This window comes from Mus musculus, chromosome 16 (genome assembly GCF_000001635.26).
Source record: "Mus musculus strain C57BL/6J chromosome 16, GRCm38.p6 C57BL/6J".
NCBI classification, from domain to species: Eukaryota; Metazoa; Chordata; class Mammalia; order Rodentia; family Muridae; genus Mus; species Mus musculus.
Window position 1 is genome coordinate 90,579,487 of NC_000082.6, and position 22,602 is coordinate 90,602,088.

General features: G+C 45.5%; 1 long non-coding RNA gene across 3 annotated transcripts in view; it reads right to left on the minus strand.

The window, feature by feature from the left end:
• Nucleotides 1-7,516: 7,516 nt before the first annotated feature.
• The window catches only part of Gm36063, a 40,568-nt gene continuing 25,482 nt past the window's right edge, over nucleotides 7,517-22,602 (minus strand). The window contains exons 1-6 of one of the 3 annotated variants that reach the window (XR_385039.3): nucleotides 16,952-17,047; nucleotides 15,798-16,814; nucleotides 13,826-13,931; nucleotides 12,298-12,420; nucleotides 9,469-10,264; nucleotides 7,517-8,359 (exon numbers count right to left, since the gene is read on the minus strand). This is a non-coding gene — a long non-coding RNA (predicted gene, 36063). Of the gene's footprint in view, nucleotides 8,360-9,468; nucleotides 10,265-12,297; nucleotides 13,932-15,797; nucleotides 16,815-16,951; nucleotides 17,048-22,602 lie in introns of those variants that run through there. The other 2 variants (XR_876233.2, XR_876234.2) reach the window with 2 other exon arrangements.

Below are 22,602 nucleotides of genomic sequence, written 5' to 3' on the forward strand. Positions count from 1 at the left end.
TGCTTTACCACCTACCCACCCTCTCTCACCCCACCACTCCAGCATCCCCCTACACTGAGGCATCAAACCTCCACAGGACCAAGGGCCTCTCCTCCCATTGATGTCAGACAAGGCCATCCTCTGCTACCTATGTATCTGGAGCTATGGGCCCCTCCCTGTACATTCCTTGGTTGGTGATCTAGTCCCTGGGAGCACTGGGTGATCCGATCACCCCACATTGTTCTTCCCATGGTGTTACAATCCCCCTCTGCTTCTCCAAGCCTTCTGCCAGCTCCTCTGGCGGGGGGGGGGGGGGGCTGTCCCCAGGCTCAGTCTGATGGTGGGCTCCAAGCATCCACATCTGCATTGGTCAGTTGCTGGCAGAACCTCCCAAGGAACAGCCACACCAGGTTCCTGTCAGCCTCTTAGTAACAGCAGCAGTGTTGTTGGGGTTTGGTGTCTGCAGACAGGATGGATCCCCAGATGGGGAGGCCCCTGGATGGCCCTTCCTTCAGTCTCTGCTCCATTTTTTTAAAAATCCCTGTCTTTCCTTTGGACAGGAACATTTCCTGGTTTAAAACTTTGAGATGGATGGGTGGTTCCATCATCCCTCGACCGGGGACCATGCCTATCCACTAGAGGTGGTCTCTACAGGTTCTATCTCCCCTTCACTGCACATTTCAGCTAAAGTCATCCCCACTGGGTCCAGAGAGCCTCTTGCTTCCCTGGCGTCTGGGACCCTCCAGTGGCTATCCCCAGTTCCTCATCCCCCACTGCTACCTACTTTTATTCCATTTCCTGACCCTCTGCACCTCTCTCCCATCCTCCTCCTTTTCTCTCTCTCTCCTACCTTCTTTGTCCTTCCCAGCCCTCCCTCTCTCCTGCTCTCTCTCTCCTCCCTCTTCCCATCACTGTAGCCCCCATGTCCTCCTCTCCCCCATCTGTCCATCTTTCTGTCTCCTTAAGCAGGCCCTCTTGAGGTGCACAGATGAGGAATGTCAGGCATCCCAGGATGGCACCATTAGGGTAGCTGCTTGCAGACAGCACCTGGGCCCTGGGGACGAGGAGGAGGTGGCCTGCTCCATCTGTATGTCCTTCTGCTTCACCAGCCCTGTCTCCACGGCTGTTTTTAGCAGTGGCTTAACTCGCAGGGACACAGCTTCAGCCCTCACAGTGTCATCCAGACTGCAGCTGATGCGGGGGCTCTCCCTCCTCGCTGTCACGGGACGCTCTCTGCCCTGCTTTTTGACATTGTGAGGAATCTGCTTGGACTGCTGAGGACAGGGCTGCAGTTTCAGTGGAAACCCGAGTGCCTGAGGGGGCCCTAATAGGGATGCTGCTCCCACTGGACAGGCCCTGATGTGTCCAAGGGATAAGGGACAGTAACCAGCCTTCTAAGTCAGGTCTTCTCTGTGACCTGAGGACCATCACCCACTCTCCCTAGTGGCAAATCACCAAACCTACCACCTTTCTGAAACGGAGATAAGTAGATATAAGGGGCAATGAGTGGGTCCTATCTAATTCCACTTCCCCTTAGTTCTTCCCTGGGTCAAGGCACATCTTGGGATCTCTGCAGGTTTTAGCTCCAGGGGATGTTGGAGGAGGAGGAGGAGTGCACAGCGGGTGAGTTTCCTTTCCTTGCTGGGCTGAGTGAGCAGTACCGAGCAGTCCCGAAGCCCTTAGAGATGTTGCACAGAGATCCCAGGCCAGAACTTTCAGCTGTGAAAAATGATCAGCGATTCCATTCTGTTTAGAAATCGTGACACCTGGGCTCTGTTTATTGATTTGGGGGATGAATAACGTCAGGTGAATGTGGCTCCCAGCATCCTTGTTCTCCTCCCACTCTCTGCTGATTATGGACCCAGCCCACCAAAGGCCACCCTTCCCAGGGCCCTCTGCACCCACCGGTGAACATGCTGCTCAGTTAAAAAAAAGGGGGACATTGTGGAAGAGATGTGTGAGCAGCCACCAGGGACGCTGCTGTCCTGTACACCCCTTACCATGATGAGTAGGTAGCCTCAAGGGTTGTGACACTTCATTCTGATCATCAACGTAATTGCAGTAAGAAATCCCTAGAGCGTTAGTGGGTAATACCTGTGGGTGCATCTGCGAGACTGCTTCCCCAAGTGTGGATTGCATTATCCACTGGACTGGAACCCTGAACTGGATAAAAAGGAAAAGAGGAGAAAGCTGAGTGAGTGCAAGAACCCCCATTCTCGGCCCCCTGTTCTGTTCAGAGAGGAGCAAGCAGCCTCCAGAGGCCCTTCCTCCCCACCCCCATATACCTCGTCCCCACGCCCCACTCGCCCCACCCCCCAACCACCTCCAACCCCACCCTGTGCCTTTGTTGTCACAATGGATGGCATCCTGTGAGCTGTGAACAGAAGGGACTATAAGCTCAAGTTGCTTATTGTTCTGTATCTGACTACAGTAATGAGAAAGGTAAACTTCATAGGAATTTGGTACCAGAGGTTCTGTGATCAATACGATCGACCACGTGGCTTGTAGGCCCTTGGAGTTGGTTTGTGGAAATGTGGAAGAGTTTGACCTGTAGGCTAGAGACGGTCCCAGATGCTGAGCTTGACTGTGGGGCTTACTGGTGGAAGATGAGAAGATGCAGACTCAGTGGGGGCTGAGCTCCTGAGGATTCAGAAAAGACTGATGACTGTTACAAACTGGGCCATACACATTACGTTCCAGTAACATGGAACATGAGAACCTGGCTGCAGTCTGTCCAGGTCCTGAAAATCTGAATGAAGTTGAATGCAAAAGAAACCATCTAACTTCTTCTCCAGAGGAAGTTCCAAGATGGTCACTATCCAGGCAGTGGCATGGTTGCTCCTCACTGCTTTTAGTCAGATCTATAGGGAGAGATGTAAACTGAGCAGCCTAGCAGGAAATGGATGCCTCAAACTTAAAATTGCAAAGTTGTATCCAAGGAAAGCATTTCTTTACCCGAATATTACAGGAATGGTCTCTAGGGCACGAACTAAAATTCTTCTCCTTTGAAACCTCTTAAGCTAGGTCCCTACAGTTCAAAACACCCTATCACTTTCCCCTAAAGACTTCTTATAATTCAGCAAGCTGACTGTGGTAGTTTGAATGAAAATGGCCTCCATAGGCTCATAGGCAGTGGCATCATTATTTGAAAAGATTAGAACGTGTGGCCTTGTTGGAGTAGGCGTGTCCTTGTTGAGGAAGTGCATCACTGGGGTGGGCTTTGAGGTTTCAAATGCTCAACACAGGCCCAGTGGTTCACTCTCTCTTCTTTTGCCCACCAATCCAGATGTAGAACTCTCAGCTCCTTCTCCAACACAAAGTCTACCTGTGTGCTGCCGTGCTTCCCTCCATAATGGTAAAACCTCTGTGCCTGTAAGTCGGCCCTAATTAAATGTTTTGCTTTATAAGAGTTGCCATGATCATGGTGTCTCTTCACAGAAACAGAAACCCTAACTAAGACAGAATCTGGTATGGGGATTGGGGTGTTGTTGTGCTAGCCTGGCCGGGTGTTTGTTTTGGAGGAATGTGGACTTTGGGACTGTGGATTAGGAAAGCATTGGAATGTCTTAACTGGGACTTAGTGAGCCGTACAGTAGGAGCATGGAAGACAGCGGAGCTGAGGGTGATTTGAACTGTGGGGTCCTGGCTCAAGAGGTTTCAGGGGAGACAGATATCAGTATGTGGCCTAAAGACCATTCTTGTAGCCTTTTGGCAAAGGGCTCTTTGCTCTTGTCCAAAAAGTCTGCCTGAGGCTAAATTGGAAAGTTTTAGTTTGACGGCCTTGGCAAAGGAGATTTCAGAACAGCCTAGCATTGACTGTGTTGCATGGTTGCCAGTGCTCATTCTTAGGAAGATCTGTAATGAAAAGGAGCAAGCTGAACAAGGGGAAATAGAGACGGACAGTTTGAGAGGAAAAGAAGCACTAGGAAAATGTCTAAAGGAAAGCCCCATAGTAAATGAAATAAAGGGAGTAGTGACCTCCGAGCAAGACCCCACCCAGCTGAGCTTCCAATGTGTAGAAAGGAGTTAAAGAAAACCTTAGGGCCTGGCATGGTGTTGCAGGCCTTTCATCCCAGCACTTGGGAGGCAGAGGCAGTCAGCTCTCTGAGTTCAAGGTCAGCCTGGTCTACATAGTTCTAGGACAGCCAAGCTTAGGCTGTGAAGGAAACCATGGAAAGCAGAAAGCTGATGAAGATGTACTTGAACAAAGGGCCATGTTCCAGCCCCACAAGGGCTTAGCAGTTTGGGCGTTAGAGTCAAAGATGGAAGAAAGGGCTGGGTAGTGGTGTTGCTCTCCTTTAATCCTAGCACTTGGGAGGCAAAGGCAGGTGGATTTCTGAGTTTGAGTTCCAGAACAGCCAGGGCTACACAGAGAAACCTTGTCTCAAAAAAAAAAAAAAAAAAAAAAAAAAGGATGGGAGAAAGGGGTTATGAAATCTCTCTCTGTGGTTAAGGAAAAGTTGCTGAGGTCAGGCATGTGGCAGGGGTGACCCTGCAGGGAGGCTGACTCAGGCCATTGTGTGAGGCTATGAAGGTGAAGCTTGGATTGCCTTGGAGACCCCGAGAAGTTAGAGATGCCAGAGCCCTGGGATACCTGAGGAGGAGAGGTGCTAACAGGGAGCGGAACCAGTCTAAGGGAAAGAAGTGTGCAGCAGTCAACAGAGCTGAAAGGAGTTGGAGATCTGAGGAAGGCTTTGGCATGAGCCATGGAGATGCAGAGTTTGGAGTTTACCCAGCTGGTTTTAGCTTTGCTTTGGTCCTGTATTTCTTGACTATGCTGCCTTTTCACCCTTTGGGAATGGTAATGGATACTCTGTGTCATTGTGTGTTGCAAGTGTGTTATCCACTTTTTAAGTTTGATTTATAGGCAGTTACAGTTTCGAGAGTGCCTTGAGTCTCAAGAGAGACTGGACTTTGGACTTTAAACAGTATTGGGATTGTAATAGACTAAGGAGACTTTTGAAGTTTGGGACTAAATGCATATGAATGCATATATAAATAATACAGCTACAAACCTACGGGGACCAGGGAGTGGAATGTGGATGTTTGAATGGGAATGAGTCCCACAGGCTCATATACTTGAATGCTTGGTCATTAAGGCATGGCATTATTGGGAGATGTTGTACTTATTGGAGTAGGTGTGGTCTCGTTGTAGGAAGTGTGTCACTGGGATAGGGTTTGGGGTTTCAGAAGCTCAAGCCAGGCCCGGTGGCTCAGTCTCTCTTCCTGTATATCCATATATATAGAACTCTCAGCTCCTTCTCCAGCACCATGTCTGTCTCCGTGCCACCATGTTTCCCGCCATGATGGCAATAGAGAACCTTTAAAGTTTTCTAGTTTTCAAAAAGTTAATAGGAAGGTCCACTCAAGGTGAGTCCCCAGAGAGGACTCCTCAGAGAAAACATTGACTCAGACAGTTGAAAGAATTCCTGCGGACTCTTTGACATTATCTTAGATTTTTAATGACAACTTACTTTAAAATATTCTGGCCCAGGTCATGCATTCATGGCTGACTCTGTTGGACTCCCAAGCCGTATGTCACCGCTGCTGGTTGTGAGTGTCAATCCAAACAGGTCTAAACTCAGAGGGACCCCTTCCTCTGAACCTTTCCCCTTGGCCTTCTCCCTGACTCTTTCTGGTCCAGGGTGTGCTCTGAACTGCACTCAACCTCACTCAAACTTCTTCATCGTCTTCTTTAAAATAAATAGATAAATAAATTAAGCTCCTTTACAGATAAAGTTTGGCTCCCCCAGCTTCTTCACAAACTCGCCGCAGAATTAAAACTGGGTCACGGAGACATGCCTGCCCCATTTTCTAACCAGACAATAGCTTCAGGCAGTGCCAGGGCTCTGCTCCTCTTCTCCCTCCTGGAGTCTGGAGAGCTGCCGATCCACGTGACCCTGGCGGAAGCAAGTAGCTAGCCTCCTCACCTCCTCCTCCCGGGCCAAGGGCTCTTGCCCTTGTCACTTGCCAGCTGGAGCTTGCTGTCCCTTTCCCTTTCCTGGCTAATTTATGCTACTTGCCTCCAAGGGGCTCATCTCTGCTCCCACTTCCCTCCAGCTCCCTCATCCTCCCTCCTCCCCTTAGGATGCTTCAGGATCAAGGGCAAGGGCATTTTATTAGGTCGCCATGCTAGAGGCAGAGAACTCTGTCTATCCTCCTGGGCTTAATGCTTTGAGACTGTTGTAGAGGATATTATTTTGTTCTAGTATTTACTGGCCCCTCCCAGAGGCAATGTAATCCCTTACCTGACTTTACCCACTGACATAGAATTTGATGCTGACTGGCTCCGATCAACAAATGCAAGCAAAGGTCACATGACATGTACCACACTCAGGTAAAAAGCTTTAAAAGCCAATGTAGGTCCTCAGTAGTTCAGCACCATATTGGGGGGCGGGGGGAGGAGGAGTGCTGGGACCAAAATGCTCAGGTTCACATCCCGTCTTAGCCACTTTCCTGTCTCCTGAAAGCTGCACTTCCTGTGTTTTGGAGCGGTCGTTGCTGGCCTTGGTCAGGTGACCTCTCCTTGGTGGAAGTCTGCTCATTTTGTATCTGTGTTCTCCTGCACAGAATGAGGCTGAGTGGGAGCAGAGCATCCTAGGGGCACATCTCAGAAGCCATCAGCTTTCTGCCTGCTAGCGGAAGTCTTCATCCTTAAGCTCACGCCCCAGGCCCAGACCCCACCACAAAGGACTCAGAACCACAAAGGAAAGTCACTGTCGACCTTCCTTTACCCTCCTTTGCACTTTTACTTAACTTTAAAACACCAGCCACATTCCTTGACAAATAGCTTAAGGGAGTATAGATTTATCTCAGCTCCCGGTTTCAGGGGCTCAACCAATCTCGTTGGGTCAATTCACATCACAGCAGCTGAGAAACAAAGGAAGAGATACAGTAGGGACCAGGACATGTTGTGATCTAGAAGATATTCCTAGGGGCTGGAGAGGTGGCTCAGCAGCTAAGAACCCTGGTTGTCCTACAGAGACCTGGGTTGGTTGATCCCATATATACATTGTAACCACCTATAACTCCAGTTGTATCCAGAGGACAGTAGATTACTTTTGATGCTCCTGGAGTCTTTCCTCCAATTAGATACTTTAGGGCAACAAAGATTCTTTCTAAAGTGTGCCAATGAAGCTTCCTGAACTAACTGATTCTTCTGGCTTTGGTCTCATACCCAACTCTGAATTGATGAATGGACTTAGAAAAAAGATACTTTCAACTGGCCTGAGATAAAATAGGTGTTCTGTAGACACTTTTATGGGTCCAGTAACATGGCTCAGTGGGAAAAGGCCCTTGTATTGCAGCAGCAGCCTGATGGCCTGAACTTCATGCCTGGAAGGTATGTACAGGTGGAAGGAGAGAATTGACTTCAGAAAGTTCTTCTCTGACCGTCATATGTGTACCATGTTGTACACACACACACACACACACACACACACAGGAGACTTGCAGACACACAAAATAATAATTTAAAAACCATGCTTTGTGGAATATTTTTATTTAGTAATAACTAGAAAACAGTGCACATTCTCAAAATGTCACTTCATTTATTTTTATCTTTTAAGAGCTTTAATTTTAAAAGCCATGAATAGTATTTAATCCTTGATCTGATTTCCGCAAAGTATTCAACAAAGTCCACCATGATTGTCTTTGTGAATGAAACAGAACTGTACCCAGTGTATTTATAGCTGCTTGTTAACCAGCTTGTTGATGAATGCCCCCCCCCTCACACACACATACACACACACACACTTTATTTTATTGTAACTATTTTCACACCACTTGTTTAGAATTCATTGCTGACAAGCTTGGTAGGATATTTCTTTAGTGAATTTTTTTTCTGAAGAATTATCTTTAATAGCTAATTCAAAGCAGTTGCTCCTCCCCCTTCCCCCTCCTCCTCTTCCTCCTCTTCCTCTTCCTTTTCTTCTTCTTCTTGTGGGATTTCATTTTAGCTTTTCTAGATTTGAAAATGTGTATGTGTTAGATTTTGCTGTTGACATTGTTGAATTGGATAAAATTGGTGGGCAAGCATATTTTCTTTTGAAAGGATTAAAATGGGTTGGAATAGTATTCAATATGAGAGTCTACATTAGGGGAAAACCTCTTGTCTAAGTTTAGGTTGTGTGGGAACACAAACAGCAGCAGCTTATGTGAGAAGACGAGCTCCAAGCAAGCCAACAGCAACCCAGATCCCAAGAAAGTAAACTCATCCCACTCCTGGAATAACCTGACCGTGGCAAGACCGCTCCATCCCCCGCAGTGCACACCGCTGACAAGCTCCAACCTTGGCTTCAGTCCCTGGGACCACATTTGAAGACGGGCATTGGCAACCTCCAATCAAGGTGGTTTGAAGGACAAGATATTTCAGACCATCCTAAAGGGAAGAATGGCGAGAATAAGATATATTTAGCCCAAGGAATTGGCAAGTGAAAGAAAAAAGAACTACTCTTAAACAGCAAAGGCATCAGGCAAAGGAAGATGCTGTCCTGCTCTTTCAACCCCAGAGGATGTACGAGGAGGATGGGAGGAACTTCTGAGGGTAGACTTGACTTGGGATGAAAGACATGTTTTTAAAAGAGGAGTGAGCTCCTCCCTCGCTGCACTGCATCAGAAGTTAGAAGACCATTTTCATGGTCTTTTTAGGAGTCCACAGACATCTGTGTAAACTATCAAGATCAAACAAACTGATTATACTTCTTTTCCCTCCTGGGTCCAGAGTGCAGCATCTGGGTGGTGGGTCGGGTGGAAGAGGTTCCTTGGCTGGTGGGAGCCCCCTCCCCATGTTCACGGGGACCAGTGAAGGATCAGGTTGAGCCAAGCCTCCTCTTCTTATGCACCCAGATTATTTTGCTAAGGGACACAGGGAGTGCCTCTCTATCAGGAGCTGGGTTTCACGGTGTTACACACAGAGAGTGGGTCTGACAAAGCCTGGTGTGGTTTTCTTTTGGATGCTGTTAGATGCTGGTCTAGAAAGTTGAGTGTGTTTAGTGAGTTTGAATAGTTTGAGTGTGCTAAAGTTAATGTGTTGTAAGTTTTATCTTCTGGTTGCTTGTCAATGTTGTTTGGAGGTGTGGCCTTTAGGAACTTGTGATGGTTTGTATAGGCTCTGCCCAGGGAGTGGCATTATTAGAAGGTGTGGCCCTGTTGGAGTAGGTGTGTCACTGTGTATGTGGGCTTTTCTAGCTGCCTGGAAGTCAGTATTCTCCTAGCAGCCTTCAGAAGAAGATATAGAACTCTCAGCTTCTTCTGCACCAAGCCTGCCTGGATGCTGCCATGTTCCTGCCTTAAGGATAATGGACTGAATCTCTGAACTTGTAAGCCAGCCCCAATTAGATGTTGTCCTTATAAGAGTTGCCTTGGTCACGGTGTCTCTTCACAGCAGTAAAACCCTAACGAAGACAGAGGTAGTTGGGGATTAAACAAGGTGGTGACCCTGAGGCTGCCATTAGTGGTTTTATAAAGAAGTGACCTGGATGGGCACACCTGTTGTCTCTCCCTGTGCCCTTCTCCGTGTCACGATGGATCATGGAACCTTCAGCAGTACTGAGCAAAGGCCATCACAGTCCGCAGAACCACAAAGTACACAAACTCTGATTATTTATAAATTATCCAGTCTCTGATCATCTCTTCTGGCAATGGAAACACAAAGCCAAGAACTTCCTGAAGTGAGCTTCACCACCAGGCTGGTCCTGAAACAGGTCACTGCACACTGGCTCTGGTTGAATAGCTGATGGTGTCTCTTCCCACTAACCAGAGCCTGGCCCACTTTTGCAATTTTCTCAGTGAGCCATGGTGGTATGAATGCAGCAGCTCCTTCTCCAAGAGGTTTGTAGAACGAGGGAAGAGATGCCATAGCCATTCCAGGTAGTCAGCAACTTGCCTACTATGATGGCTAATCTTGGTTGCCAGCTTCATTATATCAATGAACACATAGGGTATAGGTAAAGCACAAACTGGGTGTGCATATGAGGTGTGCCATTTCAAGAGACATTTAGACTACAAGTCCTCTGACATGGTTTCAAAATAAAAACCTCACTTGAAGTTCTCACTAATAGGAGCCAAAAGTTCTCCCATTTTTAAAAAGTCTCTAACTTTTTGAAATTTGTGTATGTTAATTAGCTCTCCATCACTATAAAAAGTACTTAAGGCAGTTAACATATAGAGAAAACATTTAGCCCAAGTACAAGGTCACGTGGCCCCATCACTTCAAGGTCACATGGCCCTATCACTTCAAGGTCACATGGCCCCATTGCTTCTGTCGGAGCAGCACATCAGTCACCTTGGAGTCAGGGAAAGAGAAAAAAGAAGACACAGTTGTCACACAGTCCCCTTCAAAGGTATGCTCTCAATGACTGAAGGATCCACAATAACCCACACCCTAAAAGTCCTGACTCCCAACAGTGTCACCCTGGGGACCAAGCCGTTAGAACAAGGTCTTCTAGGGGACATTCTGTATTCAGAGTATAGTCCTTTCTGTGCCATTCTCAGCTCTTCCCTTGGGCATGTGCAATAAAGGCTATACATTTCCCTCAAAACAAGGCTTTAGCTGCATCCTCACAAGCTTCAAGATGCACCAATTCAATCAACCTTCAGGTTAAAGTATTTCCTAACATCTACTGTAATTGCTAATTGAGATCATACACTATTTGGAAGCATGCTGCTTAATTTTTAAGCATTTCAGGAGAAGATCTGGTCTCCCATACAGTCTTCCTCTGTAGCTGCTAGGAGGTTTCTATGTATCTCCCTTGTATGTGGTCATCAGTTAGCTCTTCTCCTTTCACCTCACACTGTTCAAAGCATATTCCAGCGTTAAGTTTCACTGTGGTACGTTCCCTGCTCAATGTCATCCAGAGTCAGGGGTGTGGAGTCCTCTAGAAAGAAAGCTATGTCTCATTAGCAACAGGGAGACAAGAACATACTTCAGTAGCATATTTGTTCCCCTGGGGTTGCGTCTCTATCCTCTGGTTCTAATGGTGTCCTCAATCACTGTCAAGCCCTTCCACAGAAGCACACCCTCTATAGAAATGGACATGTGACCCAGGTTAGCCAATCTGAGCCTTCCGTGGGAATTTACTACAGAGCTCTGAAGGAGGAGTTTTTTTTGTTTTGTTTTGGTTTTGTTTTTAAAATAAAGTTATTGTGTGAGATTTCCAGGAACTCTTATCACAGGGGAACAAGAATTCAAAAAAAAAAAAAAATGCAAGCAAGCAAACAAACTAAACCCAGCAACAGTGAGAAAAACAGTGAAAGAGGATCGCTGCTAACAACATGAGCTCTTAGACCCTTTGGAAATATAAACTCCCTCACTTTCTGTGATGTGCAGGTCTATAACAGCACATAGGAAACAGATACAGGGAGGTTATGAGTTGGAGACCAACCTGAGCTACACGTCGAGCTCAAGGCCAGCCTAAGATACATAGTGAAACCCTGTTGAGATAGATAGATAGACGATAGGTAGGTGATAGATAGATAGATAGATAGATAGATAGATAGATAGATAGATAGATAGATAGATAGATAGAGTGGTTAAACTCATTTTGGGTGTTTTATTGCGGGGTTTTGTTTGTTTTCTATTTCTACATATCTATATTTGGATAATACTCTGCCATCTGTGGCTCTTAACCATAGGTTAAACTGTGGTCAAGATGTAAGCCTCTGACTTGACACTTTGGTAGAGGGTCTTTTTAGATATACTTAATGTAGGATCTTGAGATGACATCATTCTAGATTACTTGGGGTAGCACTAAGCTCAATGGTGAGTGCCTTTGTGAAGCCATAAGGAAGAAAAAGGAGAAGGTAGCCACACAAAGTTAGCAGCAGGAATCCACGAAACCACATCCTGGGGATGCCACCATCCATCAGAAGCTGGACTAGGCAAGAATAGAACCTTGCATGGACTTAGTAGCTCTGTCTACACCTTGACCTTTGGTGTCAAGGACTGCAGGAGGACTTTTTGTTTGACAGTTCCGTCCTTGTGGAAGTTTGTCGTGGCAGCCTTGGGGAATGAGTGCATTGATTTGTTTTTACCTCAGTAGAGAGGGAATCGAGGAGCAACCTGTGGGTCCTCACACCTAACATTGTTTCAGACAGTTGAGACTGCACAAGAGACACCATCGTCACAAGATGTTCCAGGTTGACTATCCCCTCAGACAACTCACGCCAGCCTAGTCCAGTCATGCCTACCTTGTGCTTCCTTCAAATATAAATTATCATCTGCATGACTTAAAACATAACCCTTCAGAGAGTACATTGCCCCCCACCCCACACACACACACACACACAAACATAGTGTAGTATTAGCAGTTCACATACTCATCTGTTAGCTGAATCAGGCACATTCATGGACAGCCGAAAAGGAATCCGGAACAAGGTTGGCAATCAGGCATCTTCACGGGCAGCTCCCCAGGACCCGGCAACAACAAGCCACGTCATCAGCTGCCCAGAGGTGACACATTGTCGCCCCAAGTTGTTTTTGGTCACAGTGTTTCATCACAGCACTAGAAAGCCAACTAAGACACTAACAGAAGCAACTTCGAGAGAGAAGGACTTGTCTTAGCTCATGATTTAGACTCATAGCAGGGAGCACACAGTGGGTGCGGTGGTTTTCATCTGTGGTGGCAATAGTTTTGGGCATAGCTTGTTACATCAAGACAGACCAGGACACAGAGGGAGAGCTGACCAAAATTCTCAAGGTTTACACAATGGCCCTATGTCCACCAGCTAGGACCAATGTCCTAAAGGTTTCACAACATCCCAAAACTATGCCACCTGCCGGAGACTTAAGTGTTCAAACAAGTGGGGGACAGCCTACATCCAAACCTCAAGTTTACAGTGTGAATTAGAATGTACAAAGAATGGTTTGGGGTGAGCATACAATGTAATTTTGGACAAATAGGTGAAGGAAAAACATACTAAGTTTTCTAAGAAAGACGCTGAGTGGGGGCTGTGTGGTGTGCAGAGTGGAGTGCTGACCACCAGCCAGCCATTGAGTAGGGATAGCTCCCACATGTCAGCAAGTCGCTGGAGGGACCGACCTAGCAATGGCCAACCCAAGGTGATCAGCTTCAATCATCTCTGCGACTTCTGCAGGTGACATTTTGAAACATTACTCAAATGCTGTGACTCTGTACAGCTGTCCCTGTTGGTGATCCCAGGATTTTAAGTTTAATAAACGACATCTTAATGTGGTTCTGAGCCCTTCACCCCTCTCCTCACAAGGCCTAAATGCAGTCAAGTTTCCACTCCAGAGTCTTGCCATCAATTGCAACATTCTCATGTGCCTTAAGGAAAACATTTTCACCAAGATCATTCTCCTCACAAGTCCCCTGCACGGGCAATCATTTTTCCACTGTGGAAATAGTTTTCACACTAAATTCCAAGCGCAACATATGTGCCATCTGGGGACTCAGTGAACAAGGGAGATATTTTCTCAACTGTGTGCTGAGTCAGATACAAGTTAGGACCCTGGTAATCTGGCTGTGGAACCCTGTTCAGCTCCGGAGGGGCAGAGAGGGGGAGGGCCAAGGTGGGGGAGGGCTTGTCTCTTTCCTTTTTTATTTCGCCCCCACATCAGTTCTTTGAACAGGGTCCAAATTCCCCCCATCTTTCGCTCTCAGCAGCCAGACAGGTCTCCCTGGAAGGAAGCTGCAGGGTGATAAATAGTCTCCAATTTGAGTGGGTTGAGGAGAAAGCCTTGTTTGGGGGTGTATAAATACACTCTACTGTCTAAAGCCATCACCACAGTGTCTCCTTCTGGGCTGAAGGACAGCTAGAGAGCAAATGTTCCAGTAGAGCAGGGGGCTGTAAAGAAGGATCAGATTACAGAGAGCTCAGGCCTCACCTCTGTCCTCTGTGTCTTTCTGGTTGGTCCCTCCTCCATCCTCATCTCTGTGTCCATTGCCATGGCCTTCCAGCTGGTCTTGGTCTCTGTATTTCCACTCTTACCCCTTCCAGGTCATTGTCCACATGGAAAACAGAAAAATCCTTAAAATCAGAAATTATTTAAAACGATCCTGTCATTCCCTTACTCGTTGTAGTTTCACATTTCTTCTCTTGTCTGGAATTAAAAACAAAACTAGAGAACACAGATCTGCTTCTTGGAGGTCCCTTGAGTTTCCAAACCCACAACCCAGGCGCAGGGCACTTGGTTTCCCAGGTAGATACAACCAATTTCTCTACCTGATCGGCCTGTGTAAACTGCTGACCAGCTAATTGAAAATGTACCCTTGGTCGTTTTTTCTGGATTCTTCTCTTTGATTAAAAGATTTATTTATATTTAATATATATTTTTATTTGTGTCTCTGTATATGTGCGTCACACACGTTTGGGTACCAACTGAGGCCAGAAAAAAGTACTGGGTACCCTTGATCCTTGAGCTATAGCCAGTTGTGAGCCTTCTGGATGGGTGTTAAGAACGGAGCTTGGGTTCTCTATATGAGAACCAAGTGCTCCTAACCACTGAGCCATCTTCTTTCGTGTAGCTTGATGCTCTTGAGATTCATTGGAGCTGTGTCTCCCATTTAGACCTGGCTACCTGTCCACAGGGAGATGTTCCGCCACACAACTTGCCGCTCCCTTAATCAAAAGCATCTTATGGTTTTGTTTCCAATAAATCTGGCAATGAAAGCCATAGGCTTTGTGTGGCTGTACATTTTCATTTCTTTGACAGACACATCCAAATAGGCGAATGGAAGGTAACAGGGTAAATCAGCTTAATTCTTTAAAAAAATAAAAATAAAAAAGACAAAATTGTATTTCAGATAGCTGTATCATCTGATATGTTAATTTTGATAAAGGCAGGTTTACTTGTATTTTTTTAATAGATCATGCTTTTGGCATTCTATGAGGTATACCTCACCCAACCTGGTTACAAGATTTTCTCTTAAATCTTCTAAAAGTTTTATAAGTTCATGTTTTCCACTTAAATCTCTGATCTAGTTGGGAGTCAGTTTTGTATATGACATTATGTTTAGGTAAAGTTCTTTTCATTCTTTTTGATTTATTGATGTCCAGTTGTTAGGACACTATTTATTCTCATTTCTCCCTTGCATTATCTGTGTGTCTTTGTTAAAAATCAATCGGCCCTCTCAGCAGCCTCTTCTGAGGATATTGATTGTTTCTGAAGTTTACATAGTGAGACAAAAGATCCAGAGTACCCAACCCAGTACTGAAAGACAAAAAGAAAGTTGTGGAAAACAGAGGCAACAAACTTCAAGACCCGCTGTAAAGCTCTCATAATCAAGGCTGTGTAGACCTGGGGAGAAGACAGACATTGGATGGATGAAGAAGACAGAACAGGGGCCGGGAGGTAAACTCCTGCAAATGTGGTCCACCAGCGCTTGATAAAGGACTGGAGACTTTTCAATAAATGTGCTGAGACAGCTGGGCTTCCTGCACAGAGGCATTAACCTGGACACAGACTTTACACCCTCTAGAAACATTAAGTCAGTTAAGCAGCAGAACTAAATGTAAAATGCAAAACTATAAAATTGCCAGGGATGACAACTGCAGCCTAGATGGAGCCTCCCTCTGCCACTTACCAGCTGCATCCCTCCCACCACCTACCCCTGCCAACTGTTTAATTAGAGTGTCATTGCCTCATGGTCAGGGTGAGATAGAAGATCTACCTTACAGGGTAGATATAGGTGATGATGGATGTAAAGCCCTTGGGAGGTAGAAGACATATATTAGCAGTGACAGTTGGTTCTTGTCTAAATAGCTCTTGGTAGTGTCTACAGCCAGAGATGGGTGGATGTTGAAGATAAAACTCAGCCCACGATAGGGAACTGGGCAGAACTCTTCAGATAGCATACCTTTAAAACAAGAATGGAATCCTTTAGTTGACCCCAGGTAAATGAGCAAAAGTAGGCAGAAAACCCTGAGGTGACACACATGGCAACCTTGTCCTCCGCCAGGACAACTCTTGTCAGTTGAACTGTGTTCCAGCATCTCAGTCCTCTCCCAGATCCACATCTGCCGCAGATTGCCACCTTCCTGCAGAAGCAGAGATGTTTAGATTTAGAGACAGGGTGCAAATTGCCATGCCCAGAGGCCCTCGCCATGGAGGAATGTTTCTCTCAGGTGAGACATAGAAGAAAAATTGGAAAACTAGGAAGCCTGAGTCAAGCGTTCAGTCATGCAGCTTTGGGCTGACACAACTACGTCTAAAAAAAAGAAAAAGCCCAAATGGGGAGAAGGCAAGAACGTTACCCCAGGGTCTGAAATGGATATAGATGAGGGAAGACCGGTGTCTTACTTCCTTTGCCTGTTGCTGTGATAAAATGTCTTGACAAAAACAGCTTAAGAGAGAAAGGGTTTATTCAAGTTCACAGTTCAAGGTACAGTCTATCATGGAAGACAGGAGGAGCTTGAAACAACTGGTTACACTGTATCCACAGCCAGAAACCATGTTACAACTCAACCCCCTTTCTACATTCACACAGGACAGAATCCTAACTAGGGGATGGTTCCACCCACAGTGGACAGGTCTCCCACCTCAATGAATGCAATCAAGATCATCCCCCACAGACACATCCAGAGGTCCAGCTCCCAAGTCATTCTAGAGTCTGTCTGTCAAACTGACAGTCACAGTGTTCTAGAGAGAAAACCCAAAGGACAAGACTCACAGCTTACCTGTTGCATTCTGTGATGCTTTCAGCATGGCTGCACCTCAGTGCTGCAACTACTCACCATAACCATGTCACACTGACACCACCTATCACGGGGGCTCATCTTCTTGACCCAGGTTCCCCTGGGTCTTCCTTCCAATCTGAGGTGTCAACTTTATACGCACTTATCAGTCATTGTCTCATCAGTAAGTACAGCCAGCTCTGGAAGAGAACGTCAGCTGGTCACGGTACCTTTTAGCTAGGCAGGAACACTGAAATGACCTCTCAGAATAAACTTGGCCTCAGTGTGATGAAGCACATTTCCTACAAACAAAAACACAGCAAAAAGTCAACCTCACCCGAGGCTCCTGTAATTTCAGAGGGTGTTTCTCTTCCCTCTGAGGCTCTGCCGTTCCTTTTAATTTTGTTTAATTATGTGCAGAGGAAAAATGAGAAAGAAGGGTTTCTATGAGAAACAGGACTTTCCCATCTGTTTAGATGTGGGCTGTACTCTGGGCTTGACATTTTGCACTGTGAGTGTGAAGCTAGCGCCTTGGGAAATTACCATCCATTTGATGGAAAGCCAGGCTGCCAGGTGTTGGAAGCCTTGGCTGGGGCTTCTAGGTCAGGCCAATTCTTTCTTCACTTTCTGGAACGGGTGAGCCTACCGATGATCTGGTTTTGAACAGAAATCACTTTCTGCTTTGAGTGGTTATCTCCTGATGTCTTCATGTCCGGCAGGGATCCTAGAACCCATCCTGACTGCTTCCAAGTAAGCCATGGCTGGCCCAGTGCCATGCTCCCCTACCTTCCCTCAATACTGTGAATGTGGACAGGAAAGGTTGGTTCTGACACCCACAGAAGGGGCTGGCAACAAAAGAGTTGGGACGAATATGTGAGAAGACTTTATGAGTGAAAACTGTCAGAATCAAAATGGAGTTGCCTGTGTCAGGTCCCTAACAAAATCTAGAACAGGGCTGGGGAGATGGTGTGATGGTTAAAGATCCTGCTGGGCAAGCATGAGGACTAGAGCTCAGATACCCAGAACCTGTGCAATGCCTGATAGATGTGATAGCACCCCTCTAATTCCAGCCTCCTTCCCCAAAGCAAGCTGTCCAGGGACACCAGTCGTCTTTGCAAGCTCTGGGTTTGATAGAGAAACCCTGCATTAATGAATAAGGTAGAAGAGAGATTGAAGATGACTCTCTGCCACCCTGCCTGTCAGCCTCAGGCCTGTACGCACACATGAGCACACATGTGTGGATACACAATCACAGGCCACACCCCCACGAGTGAAAATATAAAAAATACAATAAAATCAGGAGGTGGAAAACAAGGGAAGTTCAATTACACATGCCCGGTAGCAAGAACTGTCACAGGAGACTCTGCTGTGGCCACAGCCTTGTAAACAACAGTGTAAGGATATCTGTTTAAAAGCCTTTGGACTGGAACCACCTTTGCTACCGGTCCTTGATCACTGTTGCCTTTCATCATTGTGGTCAAGGATTGCGAAAAATGGGCTTCTCTGCATTTTGCCTTTGAAGGAGTCCTTTACCTCGGCCCCTTTAGCATCTGTGCATTGATTTCAGTGCTCTCTCTTGACTCCCAAATAAATGGCTCTCTCCTTCAGAGTCCTTCAGGGGTGAGATGGACTATATGGGATAGTAAGGCACAGAGGGAGACCATTTTCAGGGACAGGAGGACCAGTAAAAAGAATAAGGACAACGTGTAATAGTATCTCCATAAGATATTATCTCCATGCACAAAAATATCTCCATGATACCCACTTCTTTGCATGCTAACCACAAAATTAATCACAAAGACATGATACCATAGGTCTATGACCCTAGCATTTGAGGAATGATTGAGGCAGGAAGATCACAATATCACTCAAAGGTATCCTCAGTTTCACAGGAAGTTTGAGGCCATCCTGGGTTACATGAAACTGTAAAACAAAAACCAAACAAAATAAAAACACAAAGCCTTTCTCTGTTATCTAAAATTTGTTTGCTTGCTTCTAGCATAGGACCATTTTCCATCACATGTAGTGGGTTGACCTCATATTGCTTGTAGTCTAATGCTAATGTTGGTTCCTCAAGACTGGTTGCCCTAGAATCTGCACATAGACACTATGTGACCTTATTCCCAAATTATTTCTGATTGGTAAATAAAGATGCTGACAGCCAATAGTTGGACAGAAGAGACATAGGCAGGGTTTAGGGTCCTGGGCTGGGGGTTGGAGGAGGACCATGAGGGGAGAAGAGAAGGTGGAGGAGGGGGAGAGAAGCATCCATGGGTTAGATGAGTCAAGCAAACATGGCCCTGAGGGCTGGCCGACTAGAGCTAAGAGTAGCCCAGATGAAACATAGTAGTATTAACTCTGGGTTATTGATAGGAAAATAGATTCTAATAGTATAGAGGGTAGATATTTGCCCAGCTTTTGTGTGTGTGTGTTTTTTTTTAAGGCTTATTGTAAATATAAAGGTTGTGCGTGTATTTCAAGGTGTGGTAGAAACCCCAGGTCAGGATTAAATGATTTCCACAACAATCACATCTAAGTCTGTTGTCTTACATAGTCTCCTTTTGCCTCAGCAATACTTTTTAGGTTGTTTTAAGTCATGGGACATTTATCTGAGTAGAGTAACATGACAATCACAGTTCCAAGAACCTCCACAGAGCCTTCCATAGGTCACAGAGGAGGGAGGGACTTCATCTGCTCAAACAATGCCTAAGCATCACCAGAGCAGGAAATACATCACGCAAAGATGGAAGTCTTCCACGGAGCATAGCCGTCACCATGACTACACGGTTAACAGACCAGCCAATGAGGAGTCACCATGACTACACCGTTAACAGACCAGCCAATGAGGAGCAAAGAGGGCTGGGTCAAGAGGCATTCAGTGTGCTCCCTCCTCACTGAAAAAAGCAGGCTCCCGACATGAAGCCGCATTCTGCTTGCTTCCAGGCTTTGGTCAGCCTGCAGAGAGGCATAGAGTCCCAGGCACACATGTACATCTGGTTATGTTGACTGAAAACTGTTCAAGAAGAAAGAATGTTGAATTTTCATAAGGGCTGTCAGCCTTGTCTCCCGATCAAGAAATCTTTCCCAAGGGAAAGAGTTGCTGGCCTGTGCTCTGTAGGAGATGTGCTCTCTTTAACGTTTGCCTATCAGATAGAGTCATCACTGGCTCCTTGGAAGGAGAGTTAAGAGCCACTCCGAATGAAGTTGAGATTTGGTTAAACAAGGTATTTCCTTTCCCATCTGTAATTGGTGGCTTTTGACCATCTAAGAATAATTTTCAGAGTGAGGGCTTCTCTCAAGTTCACACAGGCCTTCCACAGTGTCACGTGGCTTCTCTAAGCCTAGGTCCTCAGCCCTTAGCTTAAGCTTCACAGAATTCTGGGAACAGAGAACCGAGCTCAGGCTGCAGTCCAGGAATGCAGCCATATCCAGGAACTGTGGACGGATTGAGAGGAACCTGTGCTGCTCTTGAGCCAGATCCTCACAGCACGAGTGCAGGTCTCTCTCTGGTGTCTGCTTGGCTTGGCCTCAGCCTGCAAGGATTTAATCAAACCCTGGTCTCAGGGCTGCTGCAAAGGTGTTTTATAGATATGGTTAACACCCACAGTCAGTTGACTTTAAGTAAAGAAGATTATTCTCGGCTATGTGGGTGGTCCCTCATCAAATCTGTTGAAAAAAGTCTTCGGTGAAAAACTAAGAATTCCTAGGAAAGAAAAAAAAAATTCTGCCTTAAGACTGAAATGTGAGGTTCCCATCCGGTGTCCCATCCTGCAGATCTCAGACTTGGCAATGCAATCGCATGGGCCAATTTCTTAAAATCTTTTGTTTACACTTTATTTATTCATTGTATGCATGTATATGTGTTCATTGTATTTAGCTCATGCTAAAATGTGCTACAACACACGTGTGGAGGTGTGACAAGCTCCGGAGTCAGTTCTCTTCTCCCAGCATGTGGGTCCATGAGATGGAATTCAGGCTTCAGGCTTGGAGGCAGGAGCTTCATCTCTGTGAGTCGTTTCTCCAGAAATTCCTTCAAACCTGTCTGTCTGTCTGTCTGTCTGTCTGTCTGTCTGTCTATCATCTATGATCCTATTTATCATCCTTAATCCTAGCTGATTATGTTTATCAATTTATCTATCTATCTATCTATCTATCTATCTATCTATCTATCTATCATCTATCTATCTATCTATCTATCTATCTATCCATACATCTATGCATCACCTATCCTTCTGTTTATCTATGTACTTGCCTATCTAAGTCTGTATACACACTGAACATATAAATCACCCTTTACTGTCTGTTACTCCAGGACCATGAGATGCTGAGGCAGGAGGATTGCCATGGATTCTAGATCAGCCTATAATACATAAGACCTTGTCTCAAAAACATATCCATACCCATGTATACAAAAAAGATTTACATATAAGTACATTATCCTGTATAACATCAAATGACCTATAAATGCTATCCAAATATCATATATTTGGTAGAAACAATTAAGAGGGGGAAAAGACTATATATTCAGTATAGGCATTTATTTTTAATATTTTGATAGATATTTAGTTGAATTCATATACATGGAAGCCATGGATATGAAAGGATATTTGTCTATCTTATCTTTATCTGTCTGTCTACCTTTTACGGACCTGCACTTACATATCTATGCATCCCATTGATTCTATTTCCCACTGAGAACCTTAACTGACCTCAGGGCTCTTGAAGGCACACAGTCCTAGGTCACATTATCCCCAAGAAACAGACACAAGACCAGAGTTCAATCTTCCTCTGACTCATGTGATATTCTGTTTTCTTTCTCTTGGGACACACAGCTCTTCACTACTCAGCTGCTACCTGAAAACATCTTAAAATGTGCTTCACTGTCTGAAAGAGTCAAGAGATGCTTCAGCCAAGTATCACTTTTCACTCCGGACTTTGGGAATGAACACATCTTTGTAACCCAATGATTGCATGTGCACAGGGATAGTTTAGCAAGTAACAAAACTGGCCTGAGTTGTGCTTTTCAAATGTAAAGCATTGGGAAAGCTTTGTTTTGCTTCAATTTTAAAGTGTTGTTTACAGTCATTAAATTGTTCATCTGAGCCAAATTGTCCCTGGTGCCCACAATACACAAAATTGCCTCTGGCACCCAAAATACAGCTGTAGCAGAACATTCTTTGCAAGCCCAAGGTCACTTTCTCCACAGCATTGCCATCTGTAAATGTCTCTTTTATTTCCTCAGATGAGATGAGACCCATACCCAAGCTGTGCTAATCCACAGCTTTGGCTGAGCCCAGAGTGCTTCTTTCTGTGTTCTATCTACCCCTAGGCCTAGACCTGGAAGCTTCTTGCCTCCGTACAATCTCATCTTCTGTAAACCTGGACCTTAAAGGTTTCAGGTTCCAGCCTCCATCTGTTAACTTAGGCCTAGAAAGTTTCAGTCTTTGAGACTTACTGCTGAATAAACTTACTTTTTCTAGCTCTTTCTGAACTCTAGCTGGATGGTTCAACTCAGCTGTTCTGGCTCAAACTCCTCTCCAAGCTGACTGGAGAAGAGCTGATTGGCTTCTCTCTGCTTCTGACTGAATCACTCTACCTGGAAAATGCTCCTCTGAACTCCATGAACTCAACTGGCTGGAACTGTACAAACTCAACTGCATTCAGCTGAATTGCACTGAACTCAACTCAACTCCACAACTTCTCTTCCTGCACTGCTCTTAAGTAGTCTCTCTTTCCTGTCTGTTCTCTTGAGAGTTGGGTGTATCCTATCTCCGGCTCATTCTCTCAAATCTTTTTTTTTTTTTTTTTGATTCATCATTTTGTCTGCCTGTCAATTAGTCATTATTGTTTGGGATTAAAGGCATGTACTAAGGACTTGTATGTATTCCATACGGATCACACAGACCTAAGTCTTTGGATGTGATCCCTTGCCAGAGTAGCCATGTTTCTGGATTTAAAAAAAAATCCCTCTACACCCTTCAAACACAG